General features: G+C 40.6%; 1 protein-coding gene and 1 long non-coding RNA gene across 5 annotated transcripts in view; one reads left to right on the forward strand and one right to left on the reverse strand.

The window, feature by feature from the left end:
* LOC120545328 overlaps positions 1 to 5,903 on the forward strand; it is a 10,710-nt gene extending 4,807 nt beyond the window's left edge. For 2 of the 3 annotated variants that reach the window (XR_005636647.1, XR_005636646.1), the window contains one exon: positions 952 to 1,282. This is a non-coding gene — a long non-coding RNA (uncharacterized LOC120545328). Of the gene's footprint in view, positions 1 to 951; positions 1,283 to 5,358 lie in introns of those variants that run through there. The other variant, XR_005636648.1, reaches the window with a different exon arrangement.
* LOC120545322 (molybdopterin synthase catalytic subunit) overlaps positions 1 to 21,325 on the reverse strand; it is a 346,107-nt gene that overhangs the window by 194,636 nt on the left and 130,146 nt on the right. The window lies entirely within an intron of this gene.

The following is a 21,325-nucleotide window of genomic DNA, read 5'->3' on the forward strand; positions in this document are numbered from 1 at the left end:
GGAGGATATGAACCATGTTACATATTTATTAACTCTCCACATATCACAAAAACTAGATTAGTTATGAAGGATTATATATGAACCATGTTACATATTTATTATCTCTCCACATATCACACACACTAGATTAGTTATGGAAGGATTATATATGAACCATGTTACATATTTATTAACTCTCCACATATCACACACACTAGATTAGTTATGGAAGGATTATATATGAACCATGTTATATATTTATTAACTCTCCACATATCACACACACTAGATTAGTTATGGAAGGATTATATATGAACCATGTTACATATTTATTAACTCTCCACATATCACACACACTAGATTAGTTATGGAAGGATTATATATGAACCGTGTTACATATTTATGCAACTTTTTAAATTATGAATTGCTTTTTGCTTGTCAGAACTTACTGTTGTATTATGTTGATATTTTAAAGTGAATTCTCTTTCTTTTAACGAGTCATGTAAGACCACATGAATTTGTCTTTGTAGGATTATGAAGTTAATGCTAACTTTCCTCTCTGTGTATGAACCGGGATCACATGTTTCAGGGCTGATAAAATGACCTTTGAGCTGAATAACCGTCTGACACTGTGTAACAGTGTGAGCTTATATATTAAACCAGAGTATTAAAGTATTATTGTTCATGTGAGTGATTTCATTATATAAACTGTATATGAATATTACTGACTCTGAAATAAACCAAAGCTGTAAGGTTTAGATGTTCTGTTGGTGGAGAGAAGCTGCAGCAGAGAGTACCTGAATGGAGCTGGGAGGAAACACCTGTGTATGTGTGTGTGTGTGTGTGTGTGTGTGTGTGTGTGTGTGTGTGTGTGTGTGTGTGTGTGTGTGTGTGTGTGTGTGTGTGTGTGTGTGTGTGTGTGTGTGTGTGTGTGTTTATTCTGATGATGTGTGTCTCTTCCTGTCTCCACAGTGTGATTTAAAGTCAGCTTCTTCATCACTCTGAAGAGGAGATCTCAACACTTCAGGAGGACCAGGAGACATGGAGATGGCTGCAGATGAAGACAGAACATCAGAATATATTGTTATAGGAGTAACAGCAGTAGGAATAGGACTCCTGCTCCTTGCAGCTCCGCTCACTAAGGGGACTAGTTTAGCATTAGTAGCATCAGTAGGAGGAATAGTAACATTTGTAGCAGCAAGACAACGAAATAATAGACAATAGAAGAGCTGGGGAAAGACTTCATGGAGATTGTTGAACCGCTGAAGAACAACCTGGAAGAAATAAAGAGGATGTGTGAGAAGTTGGAGCAAAGATCAATGCAAACATGTTTTACATTTTCCTACATAACTCTTTCAATACAACAGAAAAGTCATCTGCTGTTATAAGAAAAATATACAGTGGTGCTCATGGGTTATATGAATGCTAAACATTACTAAAAAGATCAAAAATCATCTTTTGGAAATTGATCTTAATGCCTTAATTAAAAAGATGAGGAAAAATCCAACCTTTAAGGACACCAATTTTCTTTGTGAATGAATAATGTATCGTGAATAAATAAATAAATGTTCTTCCTTTAAATACAGGGGGCATAAGTCAGTACACCCCTATGTTAGATTCCCATAGAGGCAGCAGATGTTTATTATGAAGGCCAGTTATTTCATGGATCCCGGATACTATGCATACTGATAAAGTTCCCTTGGCCTTTACATCATTACATACCCTTCAGATTGGCATGGTTTTATTTCAGTTAGCCTAATACCTGGTTTGATTTGCATTGAGAAATGATCTTATGGAAAGTACTCCATGCCATCACAATAAACAAGCTTCTATACAAAACATGCTAAACAAGTTCAGCTACAGTTAATAGATGTGAGGAAAGTCTTTTAGTTAGTTTTGAAGCTGACATTGGGCCTCATTCACCAATATCTTCCTAAGTTTTCTCTTAAATATGTTCTTACAGTTTTTTTTCGATTGCTAAATGACAGTGGGCACAACTGGAGTCACATGTACAAAACTCTAACTCCAGTCTCCACAGCAGCAGTTCATGTGGACCAAACTCTAGATCGTTTTTCATTGCTTGAACACAGTTTTCAAAACTCTACACACTTATCCCATGACTTTAACCACAACGTGCACAACGCTGTAGATTTACAGCACTTTGTTCAGATGCTAACACACTGCTGTCAAAACTGTAAACCACACATTCAGAACAGAATAGATTTCAGTCTGGTGCCTATCAAACACTGCTGATTGGAGTTTTAGCTGAAAGCCTAAGCAGGTGTTTGTTTTAGACTAGTTAGTGAACATATATGGTATTTATACAGAGAAAGCTCAGAAAGTCTTTTTTTGTACACAAACACCAAATAAGAATGAAACAATCATACACTGTACCGTTTGAGAGAAACAGGTAAAAGAGCAAAGATACCAATATGTCCAGGTAAGATGTCTGAGGTTATATACACAGCTATGAAAACACTATATCTTTACTATAGTAAAACTGTGTTCTTACTGTTTTTCAGAAAGTAATGGAGGTGAAAGCAATAGAAACACCACATTCATTAGTATTTAGAGATGATGAAGACATCCAGTGTGATGAAGAGAACTTGCCACATGTTGCTGGAGAGAGGCAGGATTAGTCACACTATTCTTTGGTACTGTTATGTACCTTTAGTTTTTTTTCCCCAGTAATTCCATAAATTACTAGAGACAAAATACTTTATTGAAGAAAACTGCTGAATTTCATTCCTTCTCGTTTACCTTATATAAAAATTGGTATGCTATACAATCTATATTTTTTGTTGAGTAGTGTCAAGTCACTCAAATTGTTCAAACTGTAAATATGAGAAAGTTTGTAATTTGTGTATTGGTGTTTGATGCTAGTGTTTTTACTCTCAGTGTGTTCTGAGTGACAGTGTGTGTTATCTCAGTGTGTGTGTGTGTGTGTGTGTTATCTCAGTGTGTGTGTGTGTGTGTGTGTTATCTCAGTGTGTGTGTGTGTGTGTGTGTTATCTCAGTGAGGCCTGTGCATACTGTTTGGCTGCACTGAGCCTGTTCTGAGACGTGTGTTAAGAGTTGTGTTGCTGTGAATGAGTTGTGCAGGTGATGTGAACTGTTTAGCTCAGGTGACTGTTGGTAGTGCAGACTGGAGTTAGAGTTTTGCACATGTGACTCCAGTTGTGCCCACTGTCGTTTAGCAATCGGAAAAAATTATAAGAAAGTTCCTAAGAAAAGTTTACGTCAGATTCATGATGTGTTCTTAACACTAGAACTGCCGTGAGCGGTCATTTTGACCGCCAGATCCCAAACTCTATAATATCTCATGATAAATACCTAATTGCGATATTGTGTTATGTATTGTGTTAGGATATCTTTAGAAAAACGTAATAACACTGAAATGTACATTTTAATGAGTTTAATTATACATTTGAGTAGTAATATGAGTTTCAGATCATATCATGGCATAGTAAACCGTAATTATTTCATACATTCATATCGCGAAAAATATGGTGCGGAAATTCATTCAACTTAACTCATAACAGCCAAATAATAATTAAAAGTATCTTATTTGAACATTTAGCTATAACCTAACCTGGCACTGCCTCCGTTTTTGGCGTCTGCTGCGGTGCGCACTGCTGCCCTTTTTTGTCCTCCATTAACTCCGCTCTCAGCTCCTCTGCCAGTTGCTGTATGAGCTTCCTCCGGACAGTTTACTACGCTGTAGAGACACAACTGTGATTTAAAAACGGGAATAATAAAAAACAAACGTTTTCATTTTCACTTTTACCCGAGGCTGTATTACAGTTTTTTTCGATTGCTAAACGACACTGGAGTCACATGTGCAAAACTCTAACTCCAGTCTGCACAGCAGCAGTTCATGTGGACCAAACTCTAGATCGTTTGTCATTGCTTGAACACAGTTTTCAAAACTCTACACACTTATCCCAGGACTTTAACCACAACGTGCACAACACTGTAGATCTACAGCACTTTGTTCAGATGCTAACACACTGCTGTCAGAACTGTAAACCACACATTCAGAACAGAATAGATTTCAGTCTGGTGCCTATCAAACACTGTTGATTGGAGTTTTAGGTGAAAGCCTAAGCAGGTGTCTTATTTTAGACTAGTTAGTGAACATATATGGTATTTATACAGAGAAAGATCAGAAAGTCTTTTTTTGTATACAAACACCAAATAAGAATGAAACAATCATACACTGTACCGTTTGAGAGAAACAGGTAAAAGAGCAAAGATACCAACATGTCCAGGTAAGATGTCTGAGGTTATGTACACAGCTATAAAAAAAAAAGTGAAAAACACTATATCTTTACAATAGTAAAACTGTGTTCTTACTGTTTTTCAGAAAGTAATGGAGGTGAAAGCAATAGAAACACCACATTCATTAGTATTTAGAGATGATGAAGACATCCAATGTGATGAAGAAAACTTGCCACATGATGCTGGAGAGAGGCAGGATTAGTCACACTATTCTCTGGTACTGTTACGTACCTTTAGTTTTGTCCCCAGTAATTCCATAAATTACTAGAGACAAAATACTTTATTGAAGAAAACTGCTGATTTTCATTCCTTCTTGTTTACCTTATATAAAAATTGGTATGCTATACAATCTATATTTTTTGTTGAGTAGTGTCAAGTCACTCAAATTGTTCAAACTGTAAATATGAGAAAGTTTGTAATTTGTGTATTGGTGTTTGATGCTAGTGTTTTTACTCTCAGTGTGTTCTGAGTGACAGTGTGTGTTATCTCAGTGTGTGTGTGTGTGTGTGTGTGTGTGTGTGTGTGTGTGTGTGTTATCTCAGTGAGGCCTGTGCATACTGTCTGGCTGCACTGAGCCTGTTCTGAGGCGTGTGTTAAGAGTTGTGTTGCTGTGAATGAGTTGTGCAGGTGATGTGAACTGTTTAGCTCAGGTGACTGTTGGTAGAGCAGACTGGAGGTAGAGTTTTGTGACTCCAGTTGTGCCCACTGTCGTTTAGCAATCGGAAAAAACTGTAAACATTCATCTTCATTCATCAGAGAGTTTGACAGCAGTGAACAAAAGATGAGAGAGATTGTTAGAGAGTTTAGGGAGATCGCTGCTGAAGTCAGAGAGATGCAGGAGAACACAGATACAGTCAGAACAGCAGGAGCTGTTACTGGAGGAGTAGGACTCCTGGTCCTTGCAGCTGCGTTCACTGGGGGGGTTAGTTTAGCAGCAGCAGGAGCACTAGCAGCAACAGGAGGAGCTGTGGTTGTTCGTGCAAATGTAACAAAAACATTGAAAGAGAATGGAAGTGCAAAGCAAGTAGAAGAACTGGGGGAAGACTTCATGGAGATGGTTGAACCGCTGAAGAAAGACCTGAAAGAAATTAAGAGGAGGTGTGAGAAGTTGGAGCAAAGATCAGCTGGAGATCAGGCTGGAAAGACTCTGACAGACATGGAGGGGTTACAGAGGATTCTGACACGAGTTTCTGAACTGGCAAGAAGGAGTAAAGAACTTTTATCTTTCACTGCAATCCTAATGGGAGATATTCAGGGCATGTTATTGCTCCTTGTGGAAGTCTTCAGAGTCACTGCGACCCCTGAAGAGGATGAAAAGTTAGTAAAGTCCATCATCCAGTCAGCTGATCTCTGTCAGGAGGTCGTTGTCAGGTTTGATCAGATGAAGGAAGAACTCAAAGACTTCACTGAAAAATAAAGACAGAAGCAGCAGGAGAAGAGAAAGACTGGTTCACACTGAAACTACTGACTAACTGTTAGTGTTTGATCATTATCTAACATACTGGACTCATAGTAACTGAATCAGATGATCAATAATACTTTATGATATTTCATATGTTGGACTGTTGAACACTGAGACTGAATTATTGTATTTTTGGTTGATACGCCTCTTCAACATTGCGTGGACGTTTAGGACAGTGTCTGAGGAGTGGCAGACCGGGATTGTAGGAGAGTTTAGGGAGAACGCTGAAGTCAGAGAGACCCAGGAGGGACCAGGGACATGGGTTAGAGATAGAAGCTGCAGTTTGTAGAAAAGGCCTTGTTTCTTCATAATTTCTCACTAAATCTGCAGTTTGAGATATAGAACTTTGGGACACACATATTCCTCTGATCCTAATTATCAAAACCAAAACTCTTTCTTATAACTCTGACTGAAACATGATGTAACCGTGATGGACTCTGACCTAAAAGGTCAAAGATAACCCAGGGTGGATAAACTGCAGTTTGTCATGTGACCAATGACAGAGCTACACCGGGGCTAGTCTCTCATGTCAGACCTTCCTCCACAGCGTTGTGGAGGAAGGTCTCTCATGTCCAGACCTTCCCGTGTTGAGTAAGATGTTCCCCCCGGTGATATGATATATGTCAACCCTGTACCATGACTGAACCAACCACCAAACCAAAAAAACAGACCAGCCCACCGGGACCGGTCCTCCTGATTAGCCAATCAGAGCCTGTCTCTGAAAGTATGTTTTGTAAACTCTGTAACATTAACCTGACTGAACATGTTATGCTTTATTGCTCCATCTTAATAGTTTTTTTGCAAATGTTATAAATCAATATGATGCCCTGAACTGTATTATTTAGCCTACATGAGGTAAACGTGTGTGTGTGTGTGTGTGTGTGTGTGTGTGTGTGTGTGTGTGTGTGTGTGTGTGTGTGTGGGCTGTTGGCGCTCCTGTGTTTTTGCTAAACTGCTTGTTTTTAATTACTATTGACACCACATCATCTATAGTGCTGTTACATTTCTTTTTTTAAATAGTTATTTTTATAATTGCCATACCTGCCCAGGGACTACAGGTGGAAATTAACAATTGTTGCTATAACCTGGCCCAAGACATATTCTCTTGTTTAACAAGTTTAATGTCGATTTGTGCATTGTCCCTGTTTCACATAAATACATTTCCATTCCATTTAAAAGCCTAAAAATATATTTGTTATATATTCATATCATGTTACACATTGTTGACATTGTTGTGTTGATTAAATAAAGTTAATTAAAGATTGATTAGTGTTGGTTGTTTCCAGTCTTGATGTTACACACTCCCGTCACAAGATGGCGGCAGGCTCCTTTGAGCTCTGGTTTGGAGCCCGCCCAAAAACAAGGTGAAGAAGAGGAAGAGGAAGGGCCAGTCAGCTGGTAAACAGACAGGAAACTTTCTTCACATGTTCAACAAGCTGCAGACTTCTTCATGACTGCGAAGGTCAGTTTCACTCTGAATACACCAACACGTTGTTTACAGCGGGAAAGAGACGCCAGAGTCCGTTGACATTTCCGCTGACTTTAACAGCGCGCTGCGTGTTGACGAACGTGACCTGCGTCTCCAGCTAGAGTCAACAAACGTCTGGAAAAGATTATTTAAGAGGGTCAGTTATCAGAAATATGAGCGCCGAATTAAAGCCATGATTATGATTTATTAATATGAGTAAGTGTACTTTTGTTTAGAGAAATATTATGTTATATTAACAAGTAAGAAATGTTTAAACGTGAAGACTTTGGTAGGGAGATTGGCTGCAGCGGGTATATCGTGTGTGTGTGTGTGTGTGTGTGAGAAAGATGCGTCGTTTGTGATTTAATAACAGTTCGCTATAGTTATTGATCCCGGAAGTTTGAATCTGTGAATTCATCCTTCCACCTTTACCGAAGTATCTTTATTAACATGTGACTCGTGTTAATAAAGATACTTCAGGGCGTTTCCTGTTTAAAGTTTACTTTCACTTTCACACAGCTTGTGTCGCAGTTGGTTTCCTCCGTCTGGAGCTCCAGCCAGAGAATGTGGAATAAGAGGAGAAGCGGCTCTCTGTAGACAGGCTCTGCTCCAGCTGAAGGTAATGTTTGAACTCTTTCTGGTAGTTTAGTGTTAATGTTCGCGCGTGTGTGTGTGTGTGTGTGTGTGTGTGTGTGTGTGTGTGTGTGTGTGTGTGTGTGTGTGTGTGTGTGTGTGTGTGTGTGTGTGTGTGTGTGTGTGTGTGTGTGTGTGTGTGTGTGTGTGTGTGTGTGTGTGTGTGTGTGTAGACAGGCAGGCTCTGGTCCAGCTGAAGGTAATGTTAGCCTTCATTAGTTCACTAATTAGTTTAGTCTGAAAGCAGAAAGCTGCAGAGAAACTAAAGCCTGCTTCACACGGGATGATTTTAAAATTGTCGGCCGATTTTCCAATCCTGAGAGACCTCAAACACGGTGATGAAACATCCCGGGTCTAACAGTTTTGGTGGTACAGCGTGCGGCGCGCAGCACACTGCAAAATCAACACATCACACACCAACCGATTTGACTCCCGAGCATTCCCAGGTCAGACGGGAAATCTCGCAAAATCCCTCGAGATCAAACGTGACTTCAGAGTAAACAATCATTGCGGACGAAGAGGATGCAGTGGCGATAGTTTGTAGTGTGTTTTTAACCGAAAAATACGTTATCAAAAGAAAAGGCGATGGTCAAAGAGGACAGCGCGAGCATGGACTATACTCGCTACATCATGATATGGAGGGGATTAGTTTTTTCTCATAGAAATGTCGTTACGTATTACACAGATTAATTACCGTTGAAATAAACGTTCATATATTCGTTTCCATGTACTCTGGTGGACTGCAGTTGTGGATGTAGTTATGCCCATCGACTTTATTTATTTTACACAGGCTGCGTGCTCGTTTGTCCCCGGGGGGGACACCACACACGAGGAGAAATCGGGCCAAATAAATCCAACATGTTGGATGATATCCCCGATTTGAGATCGGAGCGGTCCCGACGTCCTTCCGAGCGGATGAGAGCAGTCTTAACACACCACACACGGCAGGAATATCTGATCAGATTATTTTACCATAATCGGAGCATCCTTAAGATTGTCGGGAGGGAGGAATCGGGGCTAAAATCGGCCTAATTATCCTGCCGTCTGAACCAGGCTTAACACTACTCTGACTGGCCTTTGGAATTAAAATAGCCCCCCCACATACACACACACACACACACACACACATACACATACATCATCATCATCATCATCATCATCACATACCCTTCACCTGGCCAGCTGACAGTCTTGCCTGGGCCCTGAAAATGAGACTCTCGTATGCAAATCCGTAAATCTTTGTTTTTTTTTGGGGGGGGGGTGCGCACTGGTCGGGTATTGGTAAACATCACATTAGCAGGCATTTGACCATAGCAGATTGGCCAGGGGAAGCTAACAGAAGCTAGCTGGTGTAAGCTGACAGCTGACCAGGTGTCTCTAAACTACCAGGTGTCTCTAAACTACCAGGTGTCTCTAAGCTACCAGGTGTGTCTCTAAACTACCAGGTGTCTCTAAACTACCAGGTGTCTCTAAGCTACCAGGTGTGTCTAAGCTACCAGGTGTCTCTAAGCTACCAGGTGTCTCTAAGCTACCAGGTGTCTCTAAGCTACCAGGTGTCTCTAAACTACCAGGTGTCTCTAAGCTACCAGGTGTCTCTAAGCTACCAGGTGTCTCTAAACTACCAGGTGTCTCTAAACTACCAGGTGTCTCTAAGCTACCAGGTGTCTCTAAGCTACCAGGTGTCTCTAAGCTACCAGGTGTCTCCAGGTGTCTCTAAGCTACCAGGTGTCTCTAAGCTACCAGGTGTGTCTCTAAGCTACCAGGTGTCTCTAAGCTACCAGGTGTGTCTCTAAGCTACCAGGTGTGTCTCTAAGCTACCAGGTGTCTCTAAGCTACCAGGTGTCTCTAAGCTACCAGGTGTCTCTAAGCTACCAGGTGTGTCTCTAAACTATCAGGTGTCTCTAAGCTACCAGGTGTCTCTAAGCTACCAGGTGTCTCTAAGCTACCAGGTGTGTCTCTAAGCTACCAGGTGTCTCTAAGCTACCAGGTGTGTCTCTAAGCTACCAGGTGTCTCTAAGCTACCAGGTGTGTCTCTAAACTACCAGGTGTGTCTCTAAACTACCAGGTGTCTCTAAGCTACCAGGTGTCTCTAAGCTACCAGGTGTCTCTAAGCTACCAGGTGTGTCTCTAAGCTACCAGGTGTGTCTCTAAGCTACCAGGTGTGTCTCTAAGCTACCAGGTGTGTCTCTAAGCTACCAGGTGTGTCTCTAAGCTACCAGGTGTGTCTCTAAACTATCAGGTGTCTCTAAGCTACCAGGTGTGTCTCTAAGCTACCAGGTGTGTCTCTAAGCTACCAGGTGTGTCTCTAAACTATCAGGTGTGTCTCTAAACTATCAGGTGTGTCTCTAAACTACCAGGTGTGTCTCTAAACTACCAGGTGTGTCTCTAAGCTACCAGGTGTGTCTCTAAGCTACCAGGTGTGTCTCTAAGCTACCAGGTGTGTCTCTAAGCTACCAGGTGTGTCTCTAAGCTACCAGGTGTGTCTCTAAGCTACCAGGTGTGTCTCTAAGCTACCAGGTGTCTCTAAGCTACCAGGTGTGTCTCTAAGCTACCAGGTGTCTCTAAGCTACCAGGTGTGTCTCTAAGCTACCAGGTGTCTCTAAGCTACCAGGTGTGTCTCTAAGCTATCAGGTGTCTCAAAGCTGAGAGAAGCTTCCATTGAAAATGAATGACTTCCGATATCTTTAGACGCTCAAGTCGGTGGCGGGATGGACGTACAGTGAGTGAGCAGAGAGACAGTCCCGACCTGCAGACTCAGAGCCGGAAGCTCGCAGACCTCACGAGCCCTCGATGACTCATGAGTTGTTGATGACTCGTGAGTTGTTGATGACTCGTGAGTTGTTGATGACTCGTGAGTTGTTGATGACTCGTGAGTTGTTGATGACTCGTGAGTTGTTGATGACTCGTGAGTTGTTGATGACTCGTGAGTTGTTGATGACTCGTGAGTTGTTGATGACTCGTGAGTTGTTGATGACTCTTGAGTTGTTGATGACTCATGAGTTCTCGCGGGAGTCAGTAAATCCCGCGAATCAGCCAACACAGCCGGCTACGTTGTCATGAGTGGATCTCGAGCTCAGGGTAAAGCAAATCAACAACAAAAGCCATTCTGTCACTTCTGAAATAACATACAATGTTCTGCACGTAGCCTAGCTAGGCCTACTGTAGGTTTGGTGTATAAATGTAAAATGCAATTAGGTCGAGCAGACAGTCCGAAACATTGTAAGCTCGCCTCGCCGACAACTCATGTTATTTTTTGTCTTCACAAAACTTTATTAAAGTACAGATGCACATACACATTGAAAACATTAAATGCATACATACAGTGCATGCATGAAAAAGGGGCGCAATTTAATTTACATTAAAGAGGTTGTAAGTCATTGTAAATGTTCAGAGTCCAGATGGCTTTCTTATTTGTCAGTCATATTAAAGTTACAAAATATAATTCCATGTCATTTTTAAATGAATATTAGGTTTTCTTTCAGACCATTTATATTTATGGATATTTTTTCCAAATAAAATTAAAAGATTCTAAATGAAAACATGGCATTTTATCCAAATCAAAAGCTCTCCTTGGATGTAGCATACAATACTGACTCAAGTGATTCAAGTGACTCGCACAACCCGGATCAGTTTAGTGAGTGACTCAGAATAACCCGAATCCTAAAAAGGAATCGAGTTTGCCTGGCCTACTCTGGATCAGGTTTAACCTGCAGGTCTCTGGTTCAGAGAACAGTAAAGATATATTGTGTAGAGAACTTATCGTCCCACAAGCTTGTGTCATGAATGACAATGCGAGGCCCTTTTCTCATTTTATCACATATTAGTCCTTGTTAGCTGAGCTAAGTTCCTGTAGGTTCCTATCCTGGTCCTATGCTCCACCGTGGTAGAGGCTTGTTCTCCATTGGTCACGATTCTGTGACAGTGTTGTCCATCTCTCAGGTTTTATGTCAAAGTCTTTGAGATGTCTCTTTAACACGTACTTGAAGTCTTTGAGATGTCTCTTTAACTCGTACTTGAAGTCTTTGAGATGTCTCTTTAACACGTACTTGAAGTCTTTGAGATGTCTCTTTAACACGTACGTGAAGTCTTTGAGATGTCTCTTTAACTCGTACTTGAAGTCTTTGAGATCTCTCTTTAACTCGTACTTGAAGTCTTTGAGATGTCTCTTTAACTCGTACGTGAAGTCTTTGAGATCTCTCTTTAACACGCATTCTTGAAGTCTTTGAGATGTCTCTTTAACTCGATGCTTGTCGTCTTTGAGATGTCTCTTTAACACGTACTTGAAGTCTTTGAGATGTCTCTTTAACGTACTTGAAGTCTTTGAGATGTCTCTTTAACACGTGCTTGAAGTCTTTGAGAGCTCTCTTTAACCTCGTGACTTGAAGTCTTTGAGATCTCTTTAACTCGTACTTGAAGTCTTTGAGATGTCTCTCTTTAACTGCATCGGAAGTCTTTGAGATCTCTCTTTAACACGTACTTGAAGTCTTTGAGATGTCTCTTTAACACGTACTTGAAGTCTTTGAGATGTCTCTTTAACTCGTACTTGAAGTCTTTGAGATGTCTCTTTAACACGTACTTGAAGTCTTTGAGATGTCTCTTTAACTCGTACTTGAAGTCTTTGAGATGTCTCTTTAACTCGTACTTGAAGTCTTTGAGATGTCTCTTTAACTCGTACTTGAAGTCTTTGAGATGTCTCTTTAACTCGTACGTGAAGTCTTTGAGATGTCTCTTTAACTCGTACTTGAAGTCTTTGAGATGTCTCTTTAACTCGTACTTGAAGCACAGTTTAGTTCTGCCCTAAACAAACACCAGCTGTGTTCTGGTCGACTCAGTGATTCCTGTGTTTGCTGTTTCATCACCTCGTAAACAAAATCATAACAATCAGAAATCTCTGAATATGTAAATATTGTTATTTCGAAACTTCTGGAGACAAAATATCTCCTTTTACACGCTGTGTGTGTGTGTGTGTGTGTGTGACTGTGGGTGTGTGTGTGTCTGTGGGTGTGTGTGTGACTGTGGGTGTGTGTGTGTGTGTGTGACTGTGTGTGTGTAACTGTGTCTGTGTGTGTGTGTAACTGTGTGTGTGTGTGTAACTGTGTGTGTGTGTGTGTAACTGTGTGTGTGTATGTGTGACTGTGTGTGTGTGTGTGTGACTGTGGGTGTTGTGTGTGTGTGTAACTGTGTGTGTGTGTAACTGTTGTGTGTGTAACTGTGTTGTGTGTGTGTGTGTGTGTGTGTGTGTGTGTGTGTTCAGGGTGTTTCCTGTATAACGTTTCCTTTGACTTCCTCTGAGCCAGCTTGTGTCATAGTTATTTTTTACTGCTGCCGCTGTGTGATTGGTTTCTCTGGTCATGTGATTTCAGAGAAATGACTCAGAGTTGTTAAAGCTGGTGGGGGATGGGGCAGACAGAGAAGACAGGGCGCGCTCAGAGATGCTTCATCGCCTCAAACAGGCAAGAACCACTAAACTTCTTTTATTGATCCATATCAATCAGGAAAGTTATCTAGTTACAGTTACTCACAGTCAGACTCTGGGTAACAACAAGAGGAAGAAGAGAGCGAGTCAATACGTTATAAAGTATAAAGGAACAATAGTTACAATAAAACATAAATAAAACGGAAAGTAGAAAGTAAGATTAGGGTAAAAAGATAGTTTCAGTTAAATTATTAGAGAATGGGTCCTCTCAGGATGTAGCCTGGTTGACACCAGACCCTTCTCAGTTGTAACTGAGAAGGGTCTGGGAAAGGTCAAAGAACTTCTAATATAGGAAGAAGTTCTCTCGTTACTTCCGGGTTCTGAACTGGTTGCAGTTCCATATAGGGGGCGCTCACAGGCCAGTGCAGAATGAATGGGACTCTATGGAGCTGTACCCCTCAAACCCCACTTTTCTCAGGATATAATTTTTTGTCTAGTAATTTGAATGTTGCATTCGAAAGGGGAGGCAAAGAAAATACACACTGCTGGGTGTTAGATTTTTTTAAAGTAGCTTTTCTGTTCTAAAAAGCCTTTAAAAATGTTAATGACGTCATACACATATACGGCCAGAGATACTGCTTTACAGCAAGCTCTGAGTCGCTTCCTGTGTTCTCTAGAGGCATCGACAACACAGCTGACAGGTTAGTCTCTCTCTAATAATACACATGCTAGAAAGAGGTTTGCTGATGTTTTAAAGACCTCGCCGAAATATTCACTCTGATATTCTGGCTCTGCTTCGGATGCCGTCAAGCTGGAGCTCCGATCGTAATCAGACCTTCACTGACCAATCAGCATTCATTAGCAGAATGCTAGCGTGTTATGGGCAACAACGAGTCACCCTGTAAGAAATCAAAAGGCCATAGGTACTCGTTCATTCAACTTTCAACCTATAACCCATGTTGAACTTGCAAAATCTACAATCAAATCTGAGGTTTCTCAACGACAATCAGGCGAAAGAGACAAATTCAGCATCTAGCTCCATAGACTCCCATTCATTTAGCCGTCTAGCTTCATAGACTCCCATTCATTTAGCCGTCTAGCTCCATAGGGTCCCATTCATTTAGCCGTCTAGCTCCATAGGGTCCCATTCATTTAGCCGTCTAGCTCCATAGGGTCCCATTCATTTAGCCGTCTAGCTCCATAGGGTCCCATTCATTTAGCATCTAGCTCCATAGACTCCCATTCATTTAGCCGTCTAGCTTCATAGACTCCCATTCATTTAGCGTCTAGCTCCATAGAGTCCCATTCATTTAGCATCTAGCTCCATAGACTCCCATTCATTTAGCCGTCTAGCTCCATAGGGTCCCATTCATTTAGCGTCTAGCTCCATAGGGTCCCATTCATTTAGCCGTCTAGCTCCATAGGGTCCCATTCATTTAGCGTCTAGCTCCATAGAGTCCCATTCATTTAGCATCTAGCTCCATAGACTCCCATTCATTTAGCCGTCTAGCTTCATAGACTCCCATTCATTTAGCCGTCTAGCTCCATAGGGTCCCATTCATTTAGCCGTCTAGCTCCATAGGGTCCCATTCATTTAGCCGTCTAGCTCCATAGGGTCCCATTCATTTAGCCGTCTAGCTCCATAGGGTCCCATTCATTTAGCCGTCTAGCTCCATAGGGTCCCATTCATTTAGCCGTCTAGCTCCATAGACTCCCATTCATTTAGCGTCTAGCTCCATAGGGTCCCATTCATTTAGCCGTCTAGCTCCATAGACCCCCATTCATTTAGCGTCTAGCTCCATAGAGTCCCATTCATTTAGCATCTAGCTCCATAGGGTCCCATTCATTTAGCCGTCTAGCTCCATAGGGTCCCATTCATTTAGCCGTCTAGCTCCATAGGGTCCCATTCATTTAGCCGTCTAGCTCCATAGAGTCCCATTCATTTAGCCGTCTAGCTCCATAGGGTCCCATTCATTTAGCCGTCTAGCTCCATAGAGTCCCATTCATTTAGCATCTAGCTCCATAGGGTCCCATTCATTTAGTCGTCTAGCTCCATAGGGTCCCATTCATTTAGCCGTCTAGCTCCATAGACTCCCATTCATTTAGCGTCTAGCTCCATAGGGCCCCATTCATTTAGCGTCTAGCTCCATAGACTCCCATTCATTTAGCGTCTAGCTCCATAGAGTCCCATTCATTTAGCATCTAGCTCCATAGGGTCCCATTCATTTAGCCGTCTAGCTCCATAGGGTCCCATTCATTTAGCCGTCTAGCTCCATAGAGTCCCATTCATTTAGCCGTCTAGCCCCATAGACTCCCATTCATTTAGCATCTAGCTCCATAGAGTCCCATTCATTTAGCATCTAGCTCCATAGAGTCCCATTCATTTTGCAGCTAGCTCCATAGACTCCCATTCATTTAGCCGTCTAGCTCCATAGAGTCCCATTCATTTAGCCGTCTAGCTCCATAGAGTCCCATTCATTTAGCCGTCTAGCTCCATAGACTCCCATTCATTTAGCGTCTAGCTCCATAGACTCCCATTCATTTAGCATCTAGCTCCATAGGGTCCCATTCATTTAGCATCTAGCTCCATAGAGTCCCATTCATTTAGCCGTCTAGCTCCATAGGGTCCCATTCATTTAGCATCTAGCTCCATAGGGTCCCATTCATTTAGCCGTCTAGCTCCATAGAGTCCCATTCATTTAGCCGTCTAGCTCCATAGAGTCCCATTCATTTAGCCGTCTAGCTCCATAGAGTCCCATTCATTTAGCATCTAGCTCCATAGAGTCCCATTCATTTAGCGTCTAGCTCCATAGAGTCCCATTCATTTAGCATCTAGCTCCATAGAGTCCCATTCATTTAGCATCTAGCTCCATAGAGTCCCATTCATTTAGCCGTCTAGCTCCATAGAGTCCCATTCATTTAGCATCTAGCTCCATAGAGACCCATTCATTTAGCGTCTAGCTCCATAGAGTCCCATTCATTTAGCGTCTAGCTCCATAGAGTCCCATTCATTTAGCGTCTAGCTCCATAGAGTCCCATTCATTTAGCGTCTAGCTCCATAGAGTCCCATTCATTTAGCGTCTAGCTCCATAGAGTCCCATTCATTTAGCATCTAGCTCCATAGAGTCCCATTCATTTAGCCGTCTAGCTCCATAGACTCCCATTCATTTAGCATCTAGCTCCATAGAGTCCCATTCATTTAGCCGTCTAGCTCCATAGACTCCCATTCATTTAGCCGTCTAGCTCCATAGACTCCCATTCATTTAGCCGTCTAGCTCCATAGAGTCCCATTCATTTAGCCGTCTAGCTCCATAGACTCCCATTCATTTAGCATCTAGCTCCATAGACTCCCATTCATTTAGCATCTAGCTCCATAGACTCCCATTCATTTAGCCGTCTAGCTCCATAGAGTCCCATTCATTTAGCCGTCTAGCTCCATAGACTCCCATTCATTTAGCATCTAGCTCCATAGACTCCCATTCATTTAGCCGTCTAGCTCCATAGAGTCCCATTCATTTAGCCGTCTAGCTCCATAGACTCCCATTCATTTAGCATCTAGCTCCATAGACTCCCATTCATTTTGCACTGGACCGCGATCACCCCCAGTGGAACTCTGGTGGAACTGCAACCAAATCTGGTACAATGGGGCTGAATAGGGAGTGGAACGGCTTTCCGTAGAAAGGCTTTGGAAAGGTTCATTGACAGTTCATTTCCAGAGGGGCGTCACCAACGGACGCCACTCAAATGCCTCTGAGTTGCCATTGGATAGTCCTTAATAATAATAATAAATATTTACTATTGCTGCTTACTAAGTATTTCTTACTAAGTGTTTCTTATCCGATTACTCGATTAATCGATGGAATAATCGGTAGAATATTCGATTACTAAAATAATCGATAGCTGCAGCCCTACTCACATACACCACTATACTTTCTCACATATGCTACTATACTCTCTCACATATACTACTATATAGGCCTGTCCGACGTAACAAATTTTGCTGGACGATAAATTGTCCCAGAAATTATTATGCGATAAACGATAATATTGTTATCGAGAGACGATTTGCATCTAATATGATAATGGCATAATAATCCAGGTAGCCAACACCTTTTCAACGATCAATACACTTTTATTTCTAAAGAATATTTAACACTGGAACTGGAAGACATTTTAAATATCCACAATATGTCTTTGATCTCCTTTAGTATGTCATCTTTCACGCTGATGTACAGTTGTGGAATTGCCGTTTGTGACACGTAAGTTCTCAGACTACAGACTCTGTACTACATTACAGTTCAATAAAAAAGTACAATTATTTAATACTAAGTATTACAATATATTATAATATATTATTATAAATTAAATCTATCTGTATGGCTATCTGCCACATGGCGAGTAAATGTACCAAAATAGTTTTGTTTTTCAGTTTTCATTTTGGCGAAGGTGCGGCTTCTGCTCTTCTTCAGGACGGAGCTTCGTGGGGGCGGGCCCACACACACACACACACACACACACACACACACACACACACACACACACACACACACACACACACACACACACATACAGACAACACACACACACACACACACACACACACACACACACACACACATACAGACACACACATACAGACACACACACACACACACATACAGACACACACAGACACACATACACACACACACACACATACAGACACACACACACACACATACACACACACACACATACAGACACACACACACACACACACACACCCACACTGGAGACTGGAGGACCACTCGGTTCCTTAAGCGTTATGAGGAGTCTTGTCAGGCGCATGGTCTTTTTTGTGGGGGCGGGCTCCATGGAGAGAGAGACAGAGACAGACAAACGCTAGTTGAGAGTTGGAGCAGGGTTTCCTGCAGCACTTTGCAGTTAAGCGCCACAAAGAAGTATATGAGCGATATCACCCGTGTTACTTTCGTTTTGTCCGTTTTCCCTTTTTCATTCCAAACCACACAGCTGACAACCTGCAGGTGGAGGCGGTGGTTTCGCCGGATACATATAGGGTACTAGATACATATAGGGTACTAGATACATATAGGATACATATAGGAACTAGATACATATAGGGCTACTAGATACATAGATACATATAGGGTACTAGATCAATACAGGGTACTAGATACATATAGGGTACTAGATACATATGACACATAGGGACCAGATTACACATATAGGGAACTAGATACATATAGGATACATAGGGTAAATAGACATACATATAGGAACTAGAGTAACATAGGGTACTAGATACATATAGGGTTACTAGATACATATAGGATACATATAGGGTACTAGATACATATAGGACACATATAGGGCACTAGATACATATAGGAACTAGATACATATAGGACTACATATAGGTAACTGATACATATAGGGCAACTAGATACATAAAGGTACTAGATACATATAGGATACACATAGGGCAACTAGATACATATAGGGAACTAGATACATATAGGGTACTAGAAAACATATAGGGTACAAAAACAGATACATATAGGGCACTAGATACACACAGGCAACTAGATACACAATATAGGACACAAGAATAGATACACATAGGTACCTAATACATATAGCAACTAGATACATATAGATACATAGCAAATTGAACACATAGGGCAACAAGATACATATAGTACCAGACACATAGTATACTAGATACATAGCAACACATAGGTACTAGATACATATAGGGTACTAGATACATATAGGTACTAATACATATAGGGTACCAGATACACATAGGACACATATAGGGTACTAGAACATATAGGGTACTAGATACACATAGTACTAATACATATAGATACATATAGATAGATAATACAAGATAACATATATCTAGATACATATATACAAACAAAGAACAATAGGTCAGATAATATAGGTAGATACACATAGTATAGATACATATAGTATAATACATATAGGATACATATAGGGAAGATACATATAGGAATACAACACAATATACTAATAATAAACATACATATACTATAATAGGGTACTAATATATAGGTACACATATAAATTGATACATATAGGTACTAATACATATAGTATAATACATATAGGTACATAAGTACTAGATACAATAGTACTAATACATATAGTACAGATACATATAGGATACATATAGTACTAATACATATAGGTATAGATAACAAATCAAACATATAATACATATAGGAAATTAGATATAGGTACTAATACATTAGGTATGATACATATAGATACATATAGGACTGAATATATATACTAGATACATACATGGTACTAGACATATAGGTACTAGACATATAGGTACTAGATGTATAGATACATATAGGTACTAGATACATATACAAATTAACACATAGGACTAGATAATAATAAGGCTAAAATATATAAAAATACTAACAATAATACATATAGGTACAAACATAAGATACATATATTAGATAAATAATATATAGCTAAACAATAGAATAATACATATATCATATATAAAATAAATTAGAAAATAGTCTTACATATACAAAAAATAGAAAATAGAATACATAACATATATACAATACATATAGAAAGATACATATAGATAGATATAAACATGCTAATACATATAAACGCATCAGTTATATATCAATACATATATAATAATACACGAATACCATGGATAGATAATATAGGGTCTAATACAATAGCACTAACACATAGTAATTAGATACATATAGGTACATATAGGCACTATAATAAGTACATAAAGGTAAATATAAATAATAAGAATATAATATAAATTGTATAGATACATATAAACAAATAAAATTATCTAGATACATATAGGAATATAAAAACATAATATATCTAGACTTTTGTAATAATCAGGATACATATAGAACATATAGAAATATAGTACTAGATAATATAGCATAATACTAGATACATATATACTAATACATTAGGTCACATAGATAGATAAGTCTTAACATAAAACTAACATACTATATCTAAACAAAAGGAAACTAATAAATACACACAACCCACACAACACACACACACACACCCACCACACACACACACACACACACAACCCCACACACACACCCCCCACACACACACACACCCCACACACACACACCCCATCACCCCCACACACACACACACACCTCCCCCACACACACACACACCCCCCCACACACACACACTCATTAACACACCAACAAATAAACATCAGCCACGCATAGCTACCTACTCCTAACAACTGTAAAACAGATGACACAAATGAGGAGAGAGAAGTTAAATAAGAGAGTCTGACTAACATCGTAAAAAAAATGATGAAATGGTGACCCCCACACTTGCGTGTGTGTGTGTGTGTGTGTGTGTGTGTGTGTGTGTGTGTGTGTGTGTGTGTGTGTGTGTGTGTGTGCTTATTCTGATGATGTGTGTCTCTTCCTGTCTCCACAGTTTGGATTTAAAGTCAGCTTTTCATCTCTGGAAGAGGAGTCAACATTCAGAGGACAAGCGGAGAGGAACGGTCAACACCATCACCACACCACACCACCACCACCACCAACACCACCATAAGACACATCACTACTCACCATAATGAGTCATCTGGCTTAGGCCAAGACCAAGAAGAAGAAGATGAGCAAAGACATACCTCCCTCTGTCTGAATTGAACAAACTCAAAGAACATGAGCTCATTCATCAGGAGAGTTTGACAAGTAGAGAACAGAAGATGAGAGAGCTTGCAGGAATGATCCAAACCGCTCGCTAGCAACAACCGAACGAAGCACAACATTTCCACCTCTTGTCTGTCTTCCTCCATGTGGTCTCTCGTGTTGTCATTTCTCCTTTCCTGGTCGGGCTTCCTGTCCACCTTCCTCTTCCTCTTCTTCCTTGTTTCCATTTTCATCTGTGCTGTCAGTCTTCCTGTGTGTCTGTGTCTGTGGGGTCCTGATCAAATGTGGGATCTGGTCTCACTCTCTTTCTGTGTTGGGGTCCACGTGCCACTGGTCTCACTGTGGTTGTGTGTCCATTTCCT

The sequence above is a fragment of the Perca fluviatilis genome, chromosome 17, assembly GCF_010015445.1.
Source record: "Perca fluviatilis chromosome 17, GENO_Pfluv_1.0, whole genome shotgun sequence".
In the NCBI taxonomy this organism is placed as follows: Eukaryota; Metazoa; Chordata; class Actinopteri; order Perciformes; family Percidae; genus Perca; species Perca fluviatilis.